The sequence below is a fragment of the Urocitellus parryii genome, chromosome Y (assembly GCF_045843805.1).
Source record: "Urocitellus parryii isolate mUroPar1 chromosome Y, mUroPar1.hap1, whole genome shotgun sequence".
Taxonomy (NCBI): domain Eukaryota; kingdom Metazoa; phylum Chordata; class Mammalia; order Rodentia; family Sciuridae; genus Urocitellus; species Urocitellus parryii.
Genome location: NC_135548.1, coordinates 19,476,730 through 19,500,434, shown reverse-complemented (window position 1 = coordinate 19,500,434; position 23,705 = coordinate 19,476,730). Strand labels below are relative to the sequence as shown.

General features: G+C 39.9%; 1 pseudogene; it reads left to right on the top strand.

Annotated features, from left to right (window-relative positions):
* The window catches only part of LOC144250960 (coagulation factor XIII A chain-like), a 46,277-nt pseudogene extending 45,050 nt beyond the window's left edge, over positions 1-1,227 (top strand).
* Positions 1,228-23,705: the final 22,478 nt, after the last annotated feature.

Below are 23,705 nucleotides of genomic sequence, written 5' to 3'. Positions count from 1 at the left end.
CCAGCACTTGCCCTCCCTAAGAGTCAGTAAGCAGAGACCAGGAATCCTCCATGCACAACGCTTGCAGGAAGTCTTAAATATTGAATGAAAGCAAAAGTCTTTCTTGAAAAATAAAACCTGTGAAAAAAGTAAGCACAATGGTCAGAAAAGGAGTCGCATGTAAAATAAAGTGTAAAATACAATATACATAGAAAGAGCAGGCACTCAGAAACACCTGGGGTCAAATCCCGTCTCCACCCATAGACCATGTGATCTTGGAAAACTGACTTCACTGCTTGATTATCTATATGTCAAAGCATGTCTATCTACTTTGAGGCACTGTCACACATACAAAAGCTGCATATTGTTTCCTCCCAGAGTTACATAGGAGAATTTGTGAGAAGGATCCCATGAAAATCTATATTTCCCCAACCCTGATGGACCTCAGTCATCCCCTGAAGTAGGCTTGTCCTCAAGACTTGGGGAGATAGTAGAGCATGCACTGAAGAAGAAGAGGAGAACTCTAGGACCATAAAAGATTACCCTAAAGTTACCAGGATAGACATTGTCAAGTAACAGAAAGCTGAATTGATTGAAGGAATACAATATGGTGGTTGAGAGGATTAGCAATTAGCACAGAGATACTCAAAGGCAGATGGCAGCAAACAGGGTCATAGTCCAGATGTTCAGCCTGGGAACAAGGTCTCTCCCCTGGGGGTTGGGAAGACCTAATTAGAGGGTCAGAGCCTCAGCAATGGCAGTTGAGGATTCAGATAGCCATCTAATCCCGGAGGAAAGTAGAGTTGGTTGGCTCATTGTTGGTTGGTCTTCCCAGCTTTCTGTTGTGAAGCAGAGGACGTATACAGGTGGAAGGAACCATGCCCCAATGGGGCTGTTGGTGAATGGCTCTGCAAAGCCTCAGTAGGGACCTCATTTGGGTTCCTATGTGCTGAATCAGCCAGCCAAGTCCTTCAGTCCTCTGGCCACCATCAGCTGAGAGGAGGAGGTCAGGTGGCTCAGATAAGGATTGTCTGCTTCTTGATCAGGTGGGAAACTGAATCCACCAACCTCTCGTCTCTTCTCCATCCTTTCAGTGAAATCCGGCCCAACGCCACTGTACAGTGGGAAGAAGTGTGTCAGCCTTGGGTTCCTGGCCATCGGAAGTTGATAGCCAGCCTGACCAGTGACTCCCTGAGACACTTGTATGGCGAGCTGAACCTGCAGATTCAAAGATGACCTTCCATGTAAATGCACAGGAGGCTGAGATGGACCCAGGCTTGGCTTCTTGTAGTGTTGGCTAAGGATATTATAATGCAAAAAGAGCTCTTGCTTTAACTTAGATGTGAAGGCTCAGGCAGGACTGGAGGGAGCCTGAGAGTGGGGACGCTATATACAGCAAAGACACTCTTTTCCAAACCTAAGCTATCTAGCATGAAAGTTAGTTTTGAATCACTCTACCTTCCAGAGGATTCTGAGAATTAGCTTTAATTAAGCTCTAATTAAGCTCTCATAGTGCATAAGAGCAAAAGTTATCATTTATCATCACAAATGGCTTCAGCGCCAAATATCAGAGGGCTTCACTTAATGGGGAGATTTGCTCAATACCTGCCCTCATTTAAAACTTCTGATTTCAAACTCAGCCTTCTGGGGGCAACGTACTCCCCCAAAGGGAGAGAAACACATGACCCCGCTCTTAGAATTCTCTTCCCCTTTCCTGGAATCAGGTTCTACCCTCCTTTTTAGAATCCTTTTCCCAGGAATCTGAACACAGCATCATTTTTCTTCTTGGCAAAGCCAGGAAAAGGTCTTTCATCTTGCACCTGCAGCCAAGAGAATGCCTGCCAAATTTCACAGATTTACCTTTCGAGAAGATGTGGCCCCACATTAACAAATTGCATTTGTGCAAAACTTAATCACCTAGGAGGAGATAAGGAAGCAGGTGCAATGCTCTGATCTATTGAATAATGTAGTTTTATGGTGAATTTTAATAGGTGTCACACTGTGGCCTGATCAGTGGGAACCAATATCCCTTACTTTAACCTTTCTTGGGGTATATAACTAGAAAGTAATGAGGCTGGTTTGGGACTGGAGGAATACAGATAATTCTCCTTAATTAGTGATTATAGTTCACCTGTCTTCCTGGGATCATCTCCTTCACACAATGACACAGGTTCAGGTCTTTTGTCAGAGATAGAATGAGCCCAGCAAGTTGGAGAAACTGGTAGATTGAGTGACTAGACACGTAGAAGAACAGGCAACCACTGAGTCTCTCTTTCCCTCATATTGCCTATGTTGAGATCTCACCTCAACACCCAGGTGCTGAAAGGTAACAGGAACACAGCCCTGCAAACACCCAATGCCAGTTCTGGCCCAGTGACAGGATGCCAACATCATTTATATTCTGCACCAAGGCTCCAACAGACAAGGTTACTGGTATTTATTTACAAGGCAGATTTATGGTCAGAATTTCTCATTGAAGTGCTTCGGGTATGATTTAGGTGAGTCGGTTGTCATTTTTAGAAAAAAACAAAACATACATAGACAGTCAGAATAGCATGCTATGTTCTATAAAACTACATTTCTCAGCCTTTGAAACTGATTTTGCACCTTCAGTGCTAAGTAAGGAAGGTTACTGGGTCCCCTCTATAAGTATATCCCACATAATTCCATTAAGTCATCTCCCAGCATGTGCCAAGCCTTCCAATACCCAATTTTTTAAATGAAATGCATTTTGCTAGACTGTTAAACGGGCTTAACTTAGTATACTGTTATTAATGCAAATGTGATATATGCTTAAAATAAAGTTAACCTGATTATATTTGCATCTGCATGGAAGTGAATGTTGTTAATTTTTACTCCAACGTATAACTAGCCTCAACTGCTTGAGAAACCATTCTGTCTTTGCTGTGGACAACTCACCCCTGGATAAGACAACAAACACTTGTCCTTTGGAGAAAATGACTCTAGTAGATACAGATGTCAAAGTTAGCTTTTCTCTCCTCTTTACTAGCCACATTCACTGAAGGAGGACGTTTGCATATTCAATTTAAAAACTAGCTTCCAAAAGCTGAAAATGCTCCATAACTATTTTCCCATGAACAATCTCATGAACAATGAAGATGAATTAATATATGGTCAGCATGGAGATCCATCAAAAAGAACACCTGCTATGGTCTTAGGATGGAAGACACATGGCCAGTGTGTATAAGACAGCCCACACTCATGCCAAACCTGGTTGAAGAATTGCACCTCAGATGGAGCCTCATACTTCTTCCCAACTCAAGGCAGAAATTAATAATTGATTTGAATTTAGTACTCAAGATGAAATCTGCTTGTCATGACTACCTTCAACCAGCGCACCCCCGTTGGCCAGTGGGACTCCACGTTGTGTAACAATGCTGCTATAGTTCGAATCTTGGGTGTCCCTCAAAGAGCCATGTGTTAAAGCCTTGGTCTCCATCATGACACCTCTAGGAGATGGTGTGGTCTCCAAGAAGGGGAACCTACTGGCAGGTCTTCACATATGGGGGTGTGCCCTTGAAGGAGAGAGTAGGACCCCAGCCCCTTCCTCTTTGTTTATTTCACTTCCTGACCTTAAGGTTGACAGCTTGGCTCTGCCACCCACCCTGTCCTGATGTGCTGCCTCTTCCCAGGCCCAAAAGCAATGGTGCCAATCAACCGTGCCCTGAAACCTCCAATAAGTGAGCCAAGCTAAATCTTTTCTCTATAAGTTGGTTTTGTCAGGTGTTTTTCATAGAAATGAAAAGCTGACAAACATGGGTTTAAAAATCATATTTTAGGGCTGGGGATGTGGCTTAAGTGGTAACGCGCTCGCCCGGCATGTGCGGGGCGCTGGGTTTGATCCTCGGCACCACATAAAAATAAAATAAAGATGTTGTGTCCACCAAAAACTAAAAAATAAATATTAAGAAAATTCTGTCTCTTTCTTTCTCTTCTCTTCTCTCTCTCTCTCTCTCTCTCTCTCTCTCTCTCTCTCTCTCTCTCTCTCTCAAAAAAAAAAAAATCATTTTAGCTATGGTAGCAAGCCATGCACGTCAGTTAGAAACAGACACTGTGAATTTTAGTTTCCACTTGTGTTAGTCCTTGATGCTTTTGAACAATTCCTTATTTGTGTTTTGAGTTTCAAGGCAAAAGAGGGGTAACAATATTTGTTTCCACAAGGTTCTTCTGGGATTTATAGCACACAAACCTTAACAACAAGACACACAAAGCAGAGAAATAAGGTAGATGGATGATAGATAGACAGATGTTGCGTGTATTTTTTCAAATAACTTCACCTCACCAAGAAGTAAATATAGCTATTTCCAATCTACTAATGAAGAATGTTGATTTGTATTATGGCGAATCAAGCTGGGGGATAGGGTGAGAACTGAGAACAAACTCTGCTTTCAGATAAGCATTTTCTGTACACTCTAATCTCAGAATTTCTAAAATGCTGACTTAAGACCAACTTCAAGGGTCTCTGCAGAGCTGCAGAATAACAAATAAAAGTATCTATAAATTTGTAATAGGAATGTGGGGAGACATGGAGTTTGTGGTAGACTCATTGGCAATCAAAAATCACAGAATTCCACATGGAAGGTCACCATGTATGAATATCCACCCACGTGATTATGAAGTTAATCATCAATCAACCCAACCATACAGCCATGTTCATTTACCACCATTAGCCAACCATCAGCCTTCCAACCCTCTATCCATCCTTTTCTCCAATCACCTATCTATGTATCCATCAGGCATCGTTCTAAAGCCAAGGAATTCCAAGATAAAAAAAACCCATGCTTCCTGCCAGAAAGAGTATAGAAGTCAGGAGAGAATCAAGATAGAGAAACAGATAAAGTACAACAGGGTAGGTAGGATAATAAGGTATGCCCAGAATGTCATAGGAACAGAGAGAAAAAGGTCCCTGGAGAAGATTACCCCCATGTCTCCAGGAGCAAAAAAAATGAAAGGGTTAAATTGGACCAGGAACAAAGAGTAGGAAATAAGTTAGAGACTGACAGAGAGGATGTCACATAACAAGCTAGTGGGAGGAGTACACGTGGCCCCAATCAGCTTGGTGTGACAAGATGGTAAGTATCCGGCGAGCAGAGGCAGGATCAGGAACAAAGGCATCGGTCAGAGTTGGAGCACCTCCTAGAATGACAACATATTCTACTGTGGAGCAGAGCTAAGAGAGGCTGCTAGCAACTAAATGGATGTAGAACTAAAAATTGTGGGTAGCTCAAGGAGGAACAAGGCCAAGAGAGTGTGGCGTGGGAGACCTAACTCTCAGGTCAGTGACAATGGTATGAGATGGGAGGTGTGGCCATGGTTGAGTTCAGGAATGGGAAATGAGATCAACCAAGGCCCAGAGGAATGCAATGAGAGAGGTAGCCCATGGAAATCCATCCATGCCAAACACTGATAAGAGGGTGTAACACACAAGCTCCTGGAAGCTCAAATCTGGGCAGCCAAGTAATCACCAGGGACAGGACCATTGCACACCCACAATCTTGCCTCTGGGGTCATGGTCAGTTCTGTCTCCAAGCAAAGGTCTCTGAGTCAGTACCCAAGTACTCCCAGTCAGTACTGCCTCCAGAGACAAGTCTGTTCTGTTCTCAGCACACGAACTCATTCACAGTTTTACCTTCCTAAGCACCTACTTTTTAGAAGAAAAACAAACCCCAAAAAAGAAGCTTTTTGGTGCATCTGTTAGAAATCACTTTATAAGAACAAATAAGTTTTTTAAAAGGCACCTCAGTTGCATCAGGAAAAGGAACGAGGAAATGGTGTTCACCTCACTTGCCAAGAATTACACTAAGCATTTTCTGTCTCTCCAGACAGTGTACATTTTTAGAAAATACCCAGTAAATTTTCTGCTGATATAATTTTTGAGCTCCCATAAATCTTCACACTAATTATTGTTCTAAAACTTGAGTAATTATCTAAGCAATTAGATAATTGGGGTTTCCTCAACCCCAAAACTAACATAAGGTGTCCTAATGAGTATTTCCTGTTAGTGAAACCCATGGGCCTGAAACAGGACTCTTCTCTCTGGTTTGAGCAAGTTTAAACAGTAGGAAAGTAGAGCATGAAAATTAAAACTACAATCAGACTTACAATTTTTTATCTCAACAAGCAAGTTATAAATGACCATAAAATTACAGATACTCTTCCCACCCAGAGGTAAGGTCAATATTGTCTTTCCTTCCTTGAGTCTAAGCAGCTCTGTGACTGCTTTGACCAATGGAAAATATGCTACCTATTCTAAGCTCTCACCTCGGGAAAAGGGAAGCTTCTACTTCTTGTCGCTTGAAATCCTCTCCATAGAAGTCCTGAGCTTCTGTGCAAAAGCTTAGCTACTTGGAGACAGCCTTTCTGGAAATACCACACATAGACACTCCAATTTGCTGTATCCAAATTCAGCCTTCTAGCTACTACTCTCAAGGCAAAAGACTAAGTGACGACTTTGGGGGCATTTTGGGCCAGCCCACCCACCAGCTGCAAACCAATAAGTGACCTCATTCAATGACATGGAGATCCAGAAGAATCATTCTCTCAAGATCTGCCAAAGTTCCTGTCCCATCAAGTTCTATAAAATAATAAAACTTAGTCACTGGGTTTGGGGCAATTTGTAATGTTGTACGATATCACCAAGATACTTTGCCTAACAAGCTCAAGGAAAAGAGTAATTCTACAGATTAATGCTATTCTTTGCTTTAAATCAACGGTGGTTTTGAGCATTGTCTTTTCTTTCTGGATAGAGAGAGAGAGAGAAAAAAAACTATATATACATTTTTGGTTTATCCTCAGCCGTCTCCACATATTTCAGGAAACCTAACTGGTTCTCCCAACTGAAGTGGTAGAAATATTGCCAGTGCCTTTAAGTTTTCCTGTGACACTGTGGTTTTCTGGCCCTTTCACTATCCTCATGTCCACCAGAATCTGGATGCTACAGGGACAACTTGAAGATGAGGGAGGGGCACAGTGATGAAGGAAGACAGTCCTCTTTCTCAAAAACTTAGGAGATGTGCCTTCCCACTGAGAACCTCAAAGAGAAATCAGGTCATCTATCACCCCCATAAACACAAATTCTCTGAGAGGTGAAGTTCTTAAGAATGGCCAAATGTCCTGGTCATGAACCCATTTTATATATATATTTTTCTCTTTGGACATTCAAAAATACCTTGACATATACACAGGTTATACCAGTTTAGCTCTACCTATATAAAGCAAAAAGAATAAAATCTTTTTTTTTTTTTTTTTTTGGAGGTGGGTACCAGGGATTGACCCCAGGGACATTCAATCACTGAGCCACATCTTCAGCCCTTTCTATATCTTATTTAGAGACAGGGTCTCACTTAGTTGCTTAGGGCTTCACTAAATTGCTGAGACTGGCTTTGAACTTGAAATCCTCCTGCCTCAGCCTCCCAAGCCTCTAGGATTATAGGTGTACACCCCTGAGCCCAAGAAAATCATTTATTTGTATTTTAGTTATACAAGATGATTATCCCTTATCTAAAATGCTTGGAACTTCTGTACAAGTGTTTCAAATTCCAGATCTTTTTTTTCAGATTTTGGGTTATTTCCACAATCATAATGAGATCTCTTAGGAATAGGACTCAAATCTAAACACGAAATTCATTTATGTTTCATGTACCCCTTAGACACATGGTCTGGAGGTAATTTTAGACAATATTTTAAACAATTTCGTGCATAAAACAGAGTGGCTTTGTTTGGTTGGTTTTGTTTGTCCTTCTGGGTATCAAATCCAGGGCTTTGTGCATGCAGAACACATACTCTATTGACCTACATCCCCAGCCCCATGAAGCAAAGTTTCATGAGGTGGAATTTTCCACTTGTAGCGCCATGTTGGCAAACTGCTTCAGATTTTGGAGCACTTAAGATTTTGAGTTTTTGGGCTTAGAGATGTTTAACCCCAAATTTACAGCCATTTAGAATAAGGAAGGTCAATGAGGGCTTGAAACCAGGAGTTTCATGTAAGCACGACTCAGAAACTGCCCATGGATGTGGGGAGGGACGCCAGTCACAGTTTGCTGCAATGGATGTCAGTGACCCTAGAATTAGCCCTGAAACTAAAAACATGTAATTTCATGCTATGATTTCAGAAGTAAGTTAAATAAATGATGCTTTGATTGTGTGCGGGTGTGGTCGGGGTTGGGGGGATGTCCTCAGCACCCACTAGTGGTGACAACGAGTCAGCCATTCTTCTACCCAACTTCTATCTACTGGGGACACAGGGCCACTTCAGAGGCCCAACGTGTTTGTGCAGGACTCTTCCATTAGAGCACTGTCCAAGACCCACAGACGGCCCTCCTCCCGAGGACCCTACAGAAGGCACTGGAAGTTCATCTCTCTGGCCTCTCCTCCATGTTCTTTCCTGCGTTTCTGACCTGCCATTCCACACCTCTGTCCTCAAAGGAGTGGGTCTTAAGTTAGATGGAGGCTGACCTTATGTTCTGAACCCCAGGTTTAATGTGGATTTGAATGTTGTCTTTATCACAATGACATCTTTATTCTCTTGCTTTTCCTGATCCTTTATCATTCACTTATCTTTGGCTGTTTCTGGTCTAGTCCCCTTTGGCTAGTATTTACCTGCATTTTACATGTGATAACTATATCTCCCAGGGACATTCAGATGGCAAGTGCACAACCCCACCAGGTATATTCTACCCAAACCAAACCCACTGAGGCTGAAGTGCTCAGAGTGGTGATTTGCTACCACCACACTTGCCTCTTGGTCCATGACTTTTATTGTAGACATGAAGCTGAGTTCATTAATGTTATTATTTTGTCTTGACTATAACCATGAAAACAAAACTTATGGCTCCAATAAAGGATTCTGCCTCTTTATGCTGATCATTACAAAGAAACGCTGGGCATCTTCAGTAATACCCCAATTAGTTTTATTGAGTGCATAATGTTAAAAACCCATATAGACCAACAAAATGTTATGATGACATGAAATTAAATAACAGGTATAATACAATAAAACATCCCCTCTATGATGAAAAACAATAGGCTTCAGTGATATCTTTGCTGGCAACGCTAGCCAGAAAATGAAGGTCATTATGCAGGAAATTTAAGCTTTAAAAAAATCCCATGCTCACTGAAATAACCTCAATTTAGAAATATAATATAAAACCATTAGAATTCAACCATATTTTTCTTTAATCTTGGAATCTAAATTAAGGACACCCTGGTATCCATGCATTCTAACTAGTGCTTAATGTTCCACTCAGTTAGTGCTCAACACGCATAAAATAATAACATTTAATGAAGTACTGACTATATCTTGCTTTTTGAAAATTAATACTTCAGACAACTAGATATCCAAACAATTACCTTATCTTTCTTCTTATTAGTAGCATTATTACCCGTAAAGTATGCCACTAAATTACCCCTGGTTACTTGGTCCTCTGCAGAATTGAGAAGTAACTAAGAATCCTGCTAAAATAGTGACAGAAAAGATTAGCCCTGGGCACTGCTGGTAAAGTGGAAATTGGCACAACCCTTTTGAAAAAACTCTTTGGCATTATCTATTAAATCTAAACATGCACTGTGAGCCAGTAATCACAATCCTAGCTATATTATTAAAAATATGCTATAGCAGAACTAACAAATAAGCTGACACATTTGTACAATTAAATCATAGGTAGCAGTGATAATAAATATATAATAAATATCTCCAAAAAATGCAATATGATATAAAATATTAAAATACAAAAGAAAGAAGTGCCGCCTAAATATAGAGAAAAAGAAGCCAAACAACTAAAAAGTGTACACTGTAACATGATTCTATTCTTTTAAAGATCAAAAATAGGCAAAACTAATCTATAGGGTCAGAAGTCAGGATGGTGGTTACCCAGAGGAGGGATAATGACTAAACAGGGACACAAGGGCTCCTAGAATACTGGAATTATTCTGTTTCTTGATCAGGGTATTGTAAAACTTCATTGAAATATACATTTGTGGTCGTTTTCATTATTCATTGCTGTTTTCATTATTCATTGGTGAAAAATTACTCCCAAAACTTAAGATGCTGTAAACAACAACCAACCCTATCTCACAACTTTTGCTTTCAGGAATCCAGTGATGGCTTAGCTGAGTCCCGTGGCACAAGGTTTCTCACAAGACTGCCATGGGAGTGAGCCAGGGCTGTGGCCTCATCTGAAGACTGGACTGGGAGATGATCTGCTCTCAAGCTAATTCACGGGTTCCTCACCTACTGGTGGACCCAGGTCTTCAGTTCCTGGCTGGCTATTCCTTAGTGGCCTCTCTCAGTTCCTTGACATGCAGGTGTCTCTATAGGTCAGCTCACAATTTGACAGCTGGCTTCCATCACAGGGAGAGAGCGAGTGGGCAAGATAAGTCTAGCAAAACAGAAGCCAAACATCTTTTTGTGACCTAATCTCAAAAGTGATATTCCATTACTTTTGTCATGTTCAGACTCTTAAAAGTGAGTCACATTGTCTATCTCAGAGTCAAAGGGAGGGGATTATATAGGAGAAGGAGTATTAAAAGACAGGGATTATTGGGGACTATCTTGGTTATACTTTAATTAAATACCAGGCATGGTGGCACACACCTATAATCCCAGCAGCTCAGGAGGTTGAGGCAGAAAGATCACCAGCTCAAAGCCAGCCTCAGAAACTTAGCAAGGTCCTAGCAACTTAATGAGAGCCTGTCTCAAATGTTTTTAAAATATATATATTTTAAGGGCTGTGGATATGACTCAGTGGTTAAGCACCCTTGGGTTCCAATTAAAAAGAAAAAAAAATGTGAGAATTACCACAAGGTCTGTCTACACGAGTCGTTTGGTCATGATATCATCCTTCCTTGGCTTAAGAAGTCATCCAGGAAAACTTCCTGAGCTCTGATTGCATTTCTTGAGGGGCTTTTCTCCTAACCCGAAGACTTCAAACAGCAGAATTCACCTTCTTGGTAGAGAATCAAATGAGCCTCTTGACCTGCGAGTCAAAGGCTCAAATTCTCTAGCTAAGAAGACAGTGCCAAGAAGGGAAGGGTTGAGATTCTCACGTTACAGACACAGCCCAGAGAAAGACCTGGAAAACCAACACTCTTCACTATTAATGTTTGGACCACCTCAGTGGGGACTCACATCATTGTACATAAAAGCAAGTAAAGACACAGAGATTGTGGAGTGGACCATGTGTTAACACACAGGAACAGAATGCCCTGTCTGCTTTAGGGTCATCATCTCTGCCATCTCCGTTGTGCCTTGGCTTCCCTGATTTCTACCAAATGTGGAAAGAACTTGTGGTTTCTGACTGACCCATCATAATGATTTCCTTTGCCAAAAATGACTAGCAGCCCCAGATGCTTGACTGAATAAAGCCCATTTAGTCAAGCATCTACTTTCCAACATGTAAGAGAAGCACTGTGTTTGGAGTCCATATTGTTATGTGTCTGGTGCATTTGATAAATTAATGAACTGTTCTCACACCCACCCAATGCAGTGGAAAAGAAATGTTATTCTCCCTGGTATTCCTTAATTCAAGCCATCATCTTAGTTACTCTCATTCAATCACTTTCCATGTCACCCAAATACCAAGGTTCTTTGTCTCCAGACAGTTTTCTTTTGGCCATTCTACCTTCCAAAGTTGACTAAACATCAAATCCCAAATACTATCAAAAAGAATCAGGATCAAGATAAGGTGAGAATAAGAACTTCACTGCTAACATAACCTGTTCAAACATATCCCATTTTCTATCTGCTCCCTGTGGAGTAAATATCCTGAATCATTCTAACCTGGGTTATCCCAACCAAGTTTTCCCAACATCTTACCTATTTTCCGATGCATGAGACAATTATCAGAAAATCAGAAATGATCACTTTCCTCATGTAAGTGTTAAAGTAGCCTTAAACAACTCTACAGAAAATATGCAGTGACTCCATGCTCCTTCCTGGCTTTTGGGATTGAGGTTCAGGTTAGATTATTTCAGGGAATTTAGAGATAAAGATATAAAGAAGGGAGAAGCTGGACTCTCACCTCAAAACCAGGCACCATGCACTAAACTTGCCATGAATGCAATTTCCAGCCTTAGACCAAGTTACCAAAGTAGTGAGTTTTCCAACTCTAGACATGCCAGAGCAGAGCCTGGGTACCCAGCCCTCCCGTCTGTTGGGAATGGCTTCACGGGATTCCTAAACTAGGTGAAGGAATAGAAGATGTGATTTCTGAAGTCACTTCCAAATCTATGAACCTATTATTATAAATTTCTGTATTCAATATGACACCTAATACTTACCCATCCACACTTTGAACTGAAACATCCTCTGTGCCGTTCAGTCTTTCCTATGACCAAGTTGACTATTATGGATTGTGTTTGCTATGCCTGCCCATAAATAATAATTTTCCTACCTTACCCAGGTGAGAACTTCATTCATAACTTGAGCCTCATCCATGCAGCCTTTTAGACCCTACTGTTTTTATCAGATAAAGACAATATGTCTTGGAGTGCCAAACGTGAAGGATAGAAGGCATAGCAAAAAGAGACAGAGTTCCCAATTTACTGGCTGGATTCTCAGACTTTTCCCACAGCACCTGGGGCCTAATTTTTAATGACAATCACTTTCCAATTAACCACCCACCATGGGATGTTGGTAAAATCAGAGAAAATAAAGGTCTGGAAGCAAAGAGATATTGAAGAGTAGACAACTGATAAGAATTCAGTCTCCAAAAATGACGGTTAATTATATCAGTTGGAAGACATTGAGTTTTCAAGAAACACTGCTGATGTTGAGAGGCATCAATCCATGGGAGGACATGTGGCACTCTGCCAGAGACCCACTCCTGGTTCACTCCCACCCAGAATTCAGACAAGCTTTGAGGTAGCTATGAAAAGATGGCAGGGCTGAGGGGAACCGCTACTAGGGAAGACAGCTGACCAACGGTCCAAGGAGATGGACATTCCTCCTACACCAGAGCTGAGCGAAGATCTCCTTCTTCAAATAGGATATGATGAGAAGCCCTGGGTACAAAGGATGGACCAGCATGGAACAGCAATGAAGTACCTAGGTCTAACCAGAGACCTGTAAAGGGAGAGAGCATCTGAAGAAGGGGGGCACCCAATTGTCCTCTACAGCTCAACACCCACTTCCAATGACTCCACATTTTTCTCCCGTCCAGAAGAATTACTGAACCCTTGCACCTGTGCAGTGTCCTTGGTCTCTGTGGAACATGTTTCTCACACTTCATCCACCAGGGGGAGGTGGAGAGTCTTCTGTGGTGCAGAACCCAGCTGGTTCCGTCCAGTCTACAAGCCTATTGAAGGTCATAGAAAAATCGAGACTGTTGTCCTGTAAAGAGTAAGGCATGAAGGACTGATGATATAATTACCACTGTCCGTGAGTGTCCTTCATCTTCACAGAGCACAGGAAATACCAGCCCTGCACTGAATAAGTGCAAGTTCAAATTTCATTCTTGCATCTGTCCTTTTGCTCCTCCTGAAGTAGCTTTCTGGGAAAGTGAAAGCCTTTAATTCCAGATAAACACATGTCTCGTTTCGCATGAAATATTAATGCCTATGATTTCCAAATTCAGGGGGCCATAAACTATGGTATCTGAGAAATCTGAATGAAAAGACACGATGCTCTGATACAAAGAAAATCTGTAGGTCCCAAAGGATGAGAACTGACATCGAATCTCTTGCTACTCCATGCACTGGCGCTGTGTGTTGAGGGCGGGAGAACAGCCTGGAACTGAAGAGATGGCCCTGACATGCCCTGCGGGTGCTGTTTCTTTTCCTAGAATCCATCTCCCTCCTCAGCCTTCGCCTGCTTGGAGGCGTGCTCAGCATCTTGCCTCCCCTGCCATCTCCTCTCTACTTGGCTTATTTGTATGTTCACTTCCAAAAAAAAAAAAAAAAAAAAAAAAAAACTGTTAGGTTTTGGAATTCAAGGAAAGTGCGATGAAAACACATGTGCATCTGGCTATGGCTGATCCTTAAATGGACCCAAATTAAAATCTGGGCAGTTCTCAGCACAAAAGCAACAGAAACTATGAAGGTCATCAAAAGAATCCTAGATTTGGCTACATTTTAATATTGAGTGTGTAACAACAAATCCCATCAGTATGTACAACTATATTGCACCCATAAAAATGTGGAGAAAAAGAATTCTAGATCTGGATGTTAAGAAAATCCAAGACAAAGACAAGAGTCTTTCCACTGAAGATGCAGTCATTTTTAGCAAGAGTTCACTTTACTGATTTTCATAATGATTCCCTTTTAATTCTTTTTTGTTTTGTTTTGTTTTGGTTGGTTGGTTGTTTTTGTTTTGTTTTGTTTCTTTGTTTTGGGGGTGTTAGTGCTGGGGATTGAACTCAGGGGTACTTAACCACTGAGCAACACCCCCAGCTCTTTCTTTCTTGTTTTTTTAAATTTTGAGACAGGCTCTCACTAAATTGCTTAGGGCCTCACTAAGTTGCTGAGGCTGGCTTCAAACTTGCCATCCTCCTGCCTCAGCCTCCTGAGCTGCTGTTGGGATTACAGGTGTGTGCCACCGCACCTGACTCCCTTTTAATTCTGATACATTTAATTCTGTTTATTTTATATAAAGAGAATTGAAAGAGAAAAGATGAATGAAAAGCCATTTCTAAGTTCAATGAAAATAATATGCAAACTATATTCTGCTTTTTGATAATCCCTGATCTTTTGATGATCTCCATAGTCTATAACCCCACAATTATCTATTCATTCCCTCCCCCATTCTTGTTGTGTGTTAGCATCCACATATCAGAAAGAACATTCAACCTTAGTTCTGTGGGATAGGCCTTATTTAATTTAATATGATAGTCTCCAGATCCATCCATTTACTGGCAAATGTCATAAAGTCATTTTTATGGCTGAGTAATATTCCATTGTGTATGTATGTGTGTATGTGTGTGTGTGTGTATGTGTGTATATATATATATATATATATATATATATATATATATATATATACATACACATATACACCACAGTGTCAAAACATACTCTATTGTCATGTAAATCTAAAAAGAACAAAATAAACAAATAAATAAATAAATAAATAAATAAATAAATAAATAAATAAATAATTGGTCTGCAGTCTTAAAAATTGTTTCAAGTTATTGAAGTAATTTTTCTTACAGAAATTTCAATACTAAAAATTGAAAATATAAACTAAAAAATAAGAATTATGAGTTTATCACATGTTAGTTGTGGAAATGCAGTATCATTTCATCTTAAATGCCAATTTACAATCTACTTTTTGGTTAGTATTCATCTCCAGAAGATAGACAGTCAGCAGATACGAAGGCTTACAAATTCAAAGTTATACTCCCCAATTGGTAAGAGAATTATTTTTCTTCTTGAATAATCAAAAATGAGGGCTCAGTTAACTATTTTGTAAGTGATCTGGGTAAGATCAGTGAATCCATGTGATCTAAAATCAGCATTTCTTCACATCACCTATATGATGCTTTCTATATAGTGAGTTCTCAATTAAAACTAGGTTGAATTGAGTGACATCTCATTTACGAGACAGACCCACAATCCAGAGGAAACGTCTGCTGGAACTCTTGCTCTTTACACTAAACTGATAGCATGCCTTTTTAGTGCTATTTCTTTGCCCTATGCCCAAAGGCCATCTTATGGTCCTCGAACTCTGCATTGTGCCCAGGGGATTTATTGACAATTAAAACTTATTTAAGGTCATATCTCATGTGGCCACAAAGGGACAGAGCGAAGGAAACAGACGATGCATGTCAAAGGCACTCAAACGTCCCATGGTGCGGGCAGACACAGAGACCCCACTCAGACACCTTCTGGGAAGGTGAACCCTGCAGCTGCCAAGTTCATGCTCGGGGACCCTCACTACACAGTCCCCCTGAAAACCCTGGGTGGGGGGCTGGCATTGTTGCACATGGTCCTAAGTGCTCATAACATTTTCAAAAAGAAGATATTTTCACCACAGTCAGTGATCAGTTCTCCTCCCCACTTGCCCACATGTAAGACGGCATTAGACGCTCCACAGGAATTTAGGGATGCACAAGGGACAGATGAATGGAAAATGGATTTGCTTTGCATTGAGAGGAGTCTATGAATGTGGTTCATTGTTCTTTGTGTGTATAAAGAAGCCTAAGAATGACGTCCAAGAAAACCACCATCTCTGCTTGCAAGGGTGCAGGGTCAAAGGTCTACCGCAGTATGACTGACCGAAGGAGCCCTGCACTGGAAACACATGGGAGAGCAAGTCTTAAACCAGAGAGTGTGGGAAGCTGGCCAGTGTGAACCTGTAAACTAAGGACTCAGTTCTAACCAATACTAAGTCAAAATGAAAGAACTTTTTTCTGTCAGATGCATCCTAAGATACCACGTATACTATAAAACACATCTTGAGGCTGTTTTAATGAGAATAATGTAAAACACAGTTATGAAAATTCTTGAGTAATCATTTCAACATTTGAACTCACGTGTTTTATGCATCCATCCCAAATCACTGGATGGCAAATTAGCAGTTTGATGCACCTCATCATAATAGAGTCTAGTGGTTCCAGATGAAATGTCATGAAAATTTCCATTGATGCAGTGAAATGGACTAAAACAACAAGTACATCAACAATAAATTCCTGTATGTATTTATCAGTAAGTACAATGTACCCAGTAATGGCCATTTGGTTGCACAATTATACAATTAAGTAACATAGTAGGAGCCCTGCACTGGAAGCACATGGGACAGGCTGAGGCAGGAGGATCATGAGTTCAAAGCCAGCCTCAGCAACAGCAAGGCACTAAGCAACTAAGTGAGACCCTGACTCTAAATAAAATACAAAATTGGGCTGGGGGTGTGGCTCAGTGGGCCAGCGTCCCTGAGTTCAATCCCTGGTACCAAAACAAAACAAAAAAGAGTTATACATGAATCTCAATTCAAAATGCATTTGAATTGCTCTTGACCCTGCCCCTAAATACAAGATAAAGCCTGCCATATTTTCAAAATTCTAGATCATACTAAAATTTAGATGTAACCAAAAGAAAGAATCTTAGTAGGAGCCAAAATGGAATCTGAAAGATTGAATTACCAAAGTCTCAAAATGTAAAACCTGTAAGTACTTCATCCTGCCTTGCTATTTACCTTTTAATTCAAATTGTCTTTTCTTCTGGCACAATTCAGGGAAGATACTATTAAGAGGGGTATAGAGGTGGAGGGAGTCGGGGACAGCTGCATGGGGCATTGAGCCCAGGAGGGATGAAGAGATGGAGGTAACAGAATGGGGGCTGTCAGAGCCTGAATAGGATGATGGTGGGCTGGGATAATTGTAGCAGCTCTGGAAAAGAGTATCTGAGCCCAAGCAGGATGAAGAAGAGTCTTTCCATGGGGGCAGCGATGGCCCAGAACAGATTGTTGGAGTCAGAACAAGATGTCAATGGAATGAAAAGACAGTGATATCAACAGGATGGGCACAGACCAGTGGAGCTCATGCCAGGAGAGAAGGTGACATCATGTGGCTTTGAAAGCAGGCATAGGACAGGTAAAAAAGGGGTCCCCATGGCACAGTGGTGGTGAAAACCCGGGGCAAGGTACTAGAACCAAAGACAAATAAGAAAGGGACATTGGGAACCAGTGCTGGTGATGAGAGACAGGTGAAGAAATAGTAACTTAAAATAATAAAGGGGGAACATGACTTCTGTGATATTGAATTGGAATTGGAAGTATTAGTGAGAACTCATAGCTTTCCATAGGGAGATAAATGCAGAAATAAACATAAATACATGCATATATGTACTGTATACACATACCTATATCCACTCCCTGTGTCCACTGTTATTGAAACCCAGTAGCCATGAGCACAACCTACACTCACATTGTAGTTTCTAAACACCAAGAAAGAAACCAGGGTCCTTGGAGAAGAGGCTAATTCCAAGGCCGGGGCAGGTAAAATACAAGATGAGCCAAGATTGTTTTATGGCAGAAAGTGAGGAAGTGCTCAAAGAATGATAAGGATATGTCCAAAGGACCCGAAGTCTGCTTGAAGGTATAACTCCCAACTAAACCTAGCAAGTTTCAGCATTTTTATCAAAATAAACAATGATAATATATCATAATCCATTGCTACATCTAATAAGCTCTAATTTGGAAAAGCCCTAATTTGAAACGTGGAGAATGAATTATGACAGGCCAGTCACATATCCAACAATATAAAAATAAAAATGGATTAAACTCTCCAGTTCCAAGGCATTCTCAGGATGAATTTAAAAAAAAGTCTCAATTACATGCCATTTACAAGAGATATACTTCAATATAAAGATAGGTACGATTAAAGTAAAAAGATTTAAAAATATAAATCCCAGAAACCATACTCATCAGAAAGCTTAAGTAACTATGCTAATATAAGACAAAGCAAATAGAAGACAAAAAGTGTTATCAGAGATTAAAAGATCAATAAGTTAAAATGATAAAATAGTCAATCCTTCAAGGAAACAATAATCTCAAATACGTGTACATTTAATTTGTTGATTGAAAAATCTCTTAAAATCCTACTTACAATCATTTCTAAAGCATAAGCTAGTTGAAGATAAATGTAATCGGGCATCGTGGTGCACACCTATAATCCTAGTGATTCCCGAGCCTGGGGCAGGAGGATTGCAAACTGGAGGCCAGCCTCAGCAACTTGGCAAAGCCCTAATCAACTTAGTGAAACCCTATCTCAAGACAAAAAACAGAACAAGCTGGGCATGTAGTTCAGTGGTAAGTTATCTCTAGATTATATTACTAGTATAAAAAAGTTTAACAAAATATTTTTAAAACCTCCATGCTGAAAACTATAAAACATGACTGAGTAAAAATAAATAAGCAAAGAAATGATGGAGAGATATACAATGTTCATTGTTTAGAAGTCTCAGTATTGTTAAATATCACTTCTTCTCAAAATGATCTAGATGTGCAATCCAATTCCAATAAAAATTCCAGAAGGAATCATTGTAAAAGTTAACAAGCTGACTCCAAAGTTTTGTGGCAGTAAAAAGAACTCAAAATAATGTTGAAAAGAATGAACAAAGTTGGAATATATGCCCATGTAACTTGATTTTAAGACTTACTACATAGATACAGTAGATAAGATATTGGTGTAAGGATAATCCTATAGATCCAAGGAATGAAATCCAACCCAGATAGAGACCCACACTTACAGGGTTAAATTGAATTTCTGCAAAGATACCAAAGGAATTCAATGGAGAAAGCATTTTCAATAAATGGTGGTGGAACCATTAGACATCAAAGAGGAGATTAAGATAAGCTTGCCTTATAACTCAGATTTAAATGTAAAATGGAGCTGGGAATGTGACTCAGTGGCAGAGTGTTTGTCTAGCAAAGGAAGACCTGTCTTCAATCTTCATCACTGCTTCCCCAAAACAGATTTAAATGTAAAGCCTAAAAGTGTAAAGCTTCTAGGGAAAACAAACAAATCAAAAACAGTATTTAGAAGTTTCTCTTCATATTTGGCATGCATATATCTTATGAACAATTGATTTGACTTCTGGATATTTACACAAGAGAAATGAAAAATAAATGTACACTAAAAAGTTACACATGGCCAGGCACAGTGATGCACACCTGTAATTCCAGCAGCTCAGGAGGCTGAGGCAAGGAGGATTGCGAGTTGAAAGCCAGCCTCAGCAACATCAAGGCACTAAGCAACTCAGTGAGACCCCGTCTCTAAATAAAATACAAAATAGGGCTTGGTATGTGGCTCAGTGGGCCAGTGTCCTTGAGTTCAATCCCTGGTACCAAAACGAAATAAAAAAAGTTATACATGAATCTCAATAGCAACTTGAGAGAGAGAGAGAGAGAGAGAGAGAGAGAGAGAGAGAGAGAGAGAGAGAGACAGAATGTTCCCAACAAGAAAAATGATAAACAAATTGTGGTTACATTTGTGTAAGGAATATTTCAGACTCTCAGGTAGGAGATCTGGAATCTGAGGTCAAAAAGGTAACTAGACACCTCATGCCTCTCTCTAATGTACTTAAAGCTACTCTTTATTTCTGGCCAAACCCTATAATCCATTTACAATAGAGTTTCTGCCATTGGTGCAAACTCCCTAACTCAAGCACCAGTCCGGATAGATATGTATTCTATGGGTGATAAAAGCAAACAGGGTCTCAGGACCCCCTTACCAGATCCTTAAGGAGCAGTCACCATGCCAGTTGTAGGGAATTTCATGATGGCTTCTTGGCTGTAAAGACACTATCCTCTCTATAGGTATTTATTGCCTGCAATAAATGGACTTTTTCTCCTCGTTGTGTAGAATCATAGTGGTGAAGCTAGGAGGATGTCCTCTTGGGCTCTATTCTTCCTCCTTCAAGACCCAGTCATGAAGGGACCCTCACAGTAATGATGTTGCGTCACATCTTTCAAGCATTTTTATGTCTTTCCATGCTTGTAGCTCATCTTTCAAGGTCAGCTTCTTGTGAGATCAAGTCATGGGGTCCCCATCTAACTTCTGCCTCCCTCGAGGACTGTCTCTCTCACCTTATAACTCACCTTTCCAAACTTCCTTTGGTCCTTCTTAGGAAATTCTTCTTTTAGGTCCATCCACCCATAGAAGGCCAGCAGGAATCCCGCCAAGTCCCCCAAAACATTTCCTCACCTCAAACATCAAGGATGCCTGAAGACAGAGAAAGAATGGCATAAGAAAATGATTCCTGATATTTTCTTTCTCTAAATTTTATCCTCAAGATTTTCTATGGCTTGTTTATCAAGAAGAGAGAGACATTTGTTTTGGTAGTCACATGGGTTGGATTGAGGTGGTTAGAGAGGAGAGAGGGAGACTCACTCATCCTTTCCTCCATGCCTCCAAGATACTATACACACCTGCCATGTACTTTAAGATCATCTCTAGATGATGTACAGTACCTAACATTATGCAAATACTAGGTCAATTGATATACTCTATTGTGTAGAGAATAAGGTTCCTTGGTTGGTTTAATCCGTGGATATGAAACCTGTGGGTACAAGGGCCAGATTGATAAGAAGACTATATTTCAAGATCTCTATTATATAACAATGTGACTAAAGTTAATAATTAAAACATTGTAGTCTTGGAAAATATAAAGAGAGTGGATATTATGTGCCCTCACCACATAAAAGAATAAATACTGGTGGATGAGATTGGCCAAGTTATATTGTTATATTGTATGCACATACAAATATGTATCAAGGAATCCCACGGCTCCATGGAACTGTAATGCACCAATAAAAATATGGAAAAATAATAAAAGAAACTGTAGGTAACACATTTAGGGTTAAACCAATCAGGATAACAGCTGATCTCTCAACACAGACTCTAAAAGCTAGAAGATCCTGGAATAACATATTTCAAACGCTAAAAGAAAATGGATTCCAACCAAGAATCGTGTATCCGGCGAAATTAAGCTTCAGGTTAGAAGATGAAATTAAAACCTTCCACAATAAACAAAAGTTAAAAGAATTCGCAGCTAGAAAACCATCTCTTCAAAAAATCCTTGGCAAAACATTACAGGAAGAGGAAATGGAAAATAACATTGAAAACCAACAATGGGAGGTAGGACAGTAAAGGGGGGAAAGTAGTCAAAGAGGATAACAAATCAGGTTTAGTAACATCAATAAACAAATATGGATAGAAGAACAAACCATATCTCCATAATAACCCTAAATGTTAATGGCTTAAACTCACCAATTAAGAGACACAGGCTAGTAGAATGGATCAAAAAACAAGACCCAACAATATGCTGTCTACAGGAGACGCATTTGATAGGAAAAGATATACATAGACTGAAGGTGAAAGGTTGGGAAAAATCATATCACTCATATGGACCGCGGAAACAAGCAGGAGTGTCCATACTCATATCTAATAAAATAGATTTCAAGCCAAAGCTAATCAAAAGGGATATAGAAGGACACTTCATACTGCTCAAGGGAACCATACACCAACAAGACATAACAATCATAAATATATATGCCCCAAATAATGGTGCAGCCGTGTTCATCAAGCAAACTCTTCTCAAGTTCAAGAGTCTAATAGACCAACATACAATAATCATGGGAGACTTCAACACACCTCTCTCACCACTGGAGAGGTCTTCCAAACAAAAGTTAAATAAGGAAACTATAGAACTCAATAACACAATTAACAACCTAGACTTAATTGACATATATAGACTATACCACCCAACATCAAGTAGCTACACTTTTTTCTCAGCAGCACATGGAACCTTCTCAAAAATAGACCATATACTATGTCACAGGGCAACTCTTAGACAATACAAAGGGGTAGAGATAATACCATGCATCTTATCTGATCATAATGGAATGAAACTGAAAATCAATGATAAAAGAAGAAAGGTTCTTTTATCATTCTCATCACCTGGAGAATGAACAATAGGTTGCTGAGTGATCAATGGGTTTTAGAAGACATCAAGGAGGAAATTAAAAAATTCCTAGAGTTAAATGAAAGCACAGACACAACATATCGGAATCTATGGGACACATTGAAAGCAGTTCTAAGAGGAAAATTCATTGCTTGGAGTTCATTCCTCAAAAAAAAGAAAAAACCAACAAATAAATGATCTCATACTTCATCTCAAAATCCTAGAAAAAGAAGAGCAAAACAACAGCAAAAGAAGTAGAAGGCAAGAAATAATTAAAATCAGAGCTGAAATTAATGAAATTGAAACAAAAGAAACAATTGAAAAAATTAACAAAACTAAAAGCTGGTTCTTTGAAAAAATAAATAAAATTGACAGACCCTTAGCCATGCTAACGAAGAGAAGAAGAGAGAGAACCCAAATTACTAGCATACGGGATGAAAAAGGCAATATCACAACAGACACTTCAGAAATACAGAAGATAATCAGAAATTACTTTGAATCCTTATACTCCAATAAAATAGAAGATAGTGAAGGCATAGATAAATTCCTTGAGTCCTATGATCTGCCCAGATTGAGCCAGGAGGATATAGACAACCTAACCAGACCAATAACAATAGAGGAAATAGAAGAAACCATGAAAAGATTACCAACTAAGAAAAGCCCAGGACCGGATGGGTATACAGCAGAGTTTTACAAAACCTTTAAAGAGGAACTAACACCAATACTTTTCAAGCTATTTCAGGAAATAGAAAAAGAGGGAGAACTTCCAAATTCATTCTACGAGGCCAACATCACCCTGATTCCGAAACCAGACAAAGACACATCAAAGAAGGAAAACTACAGACCAATATCTCTAATGAACCTTGACGCAAAAATCCTCAATAAAATTCTGGCGAATCGGATTCAAATACATATCAAAAAAATTATACATCATGATCAAGTAGGATTCATCCCTGGGATGCAAGCCTGGTTTAATATACGGAAATCAATAAATGTTATTCACCACATCAATAGACTTAAAAATAAGAACCATATGATCATCTCAATAGATGCAGAAAAAGCATTCGACAAAGTACAGCATCCCTTTATGTTCAAAACGCTAGAAAAATTAGGGATAACAGGATCATACCTCAACATTGTAAAAGCAATCTATGATAAGCCACAGGCCAGCATCATTCTGAATGGAGAAAAATTGAAGGCATTCCCTCTAAGATCTGGTACAAGACAGGGATGCCCTCTCTCACCACTTCTGTTCAACATAGTCCTCGAAACACTGGCCAGAGCAATTAGACAGTCAAAAGAAATTAAAG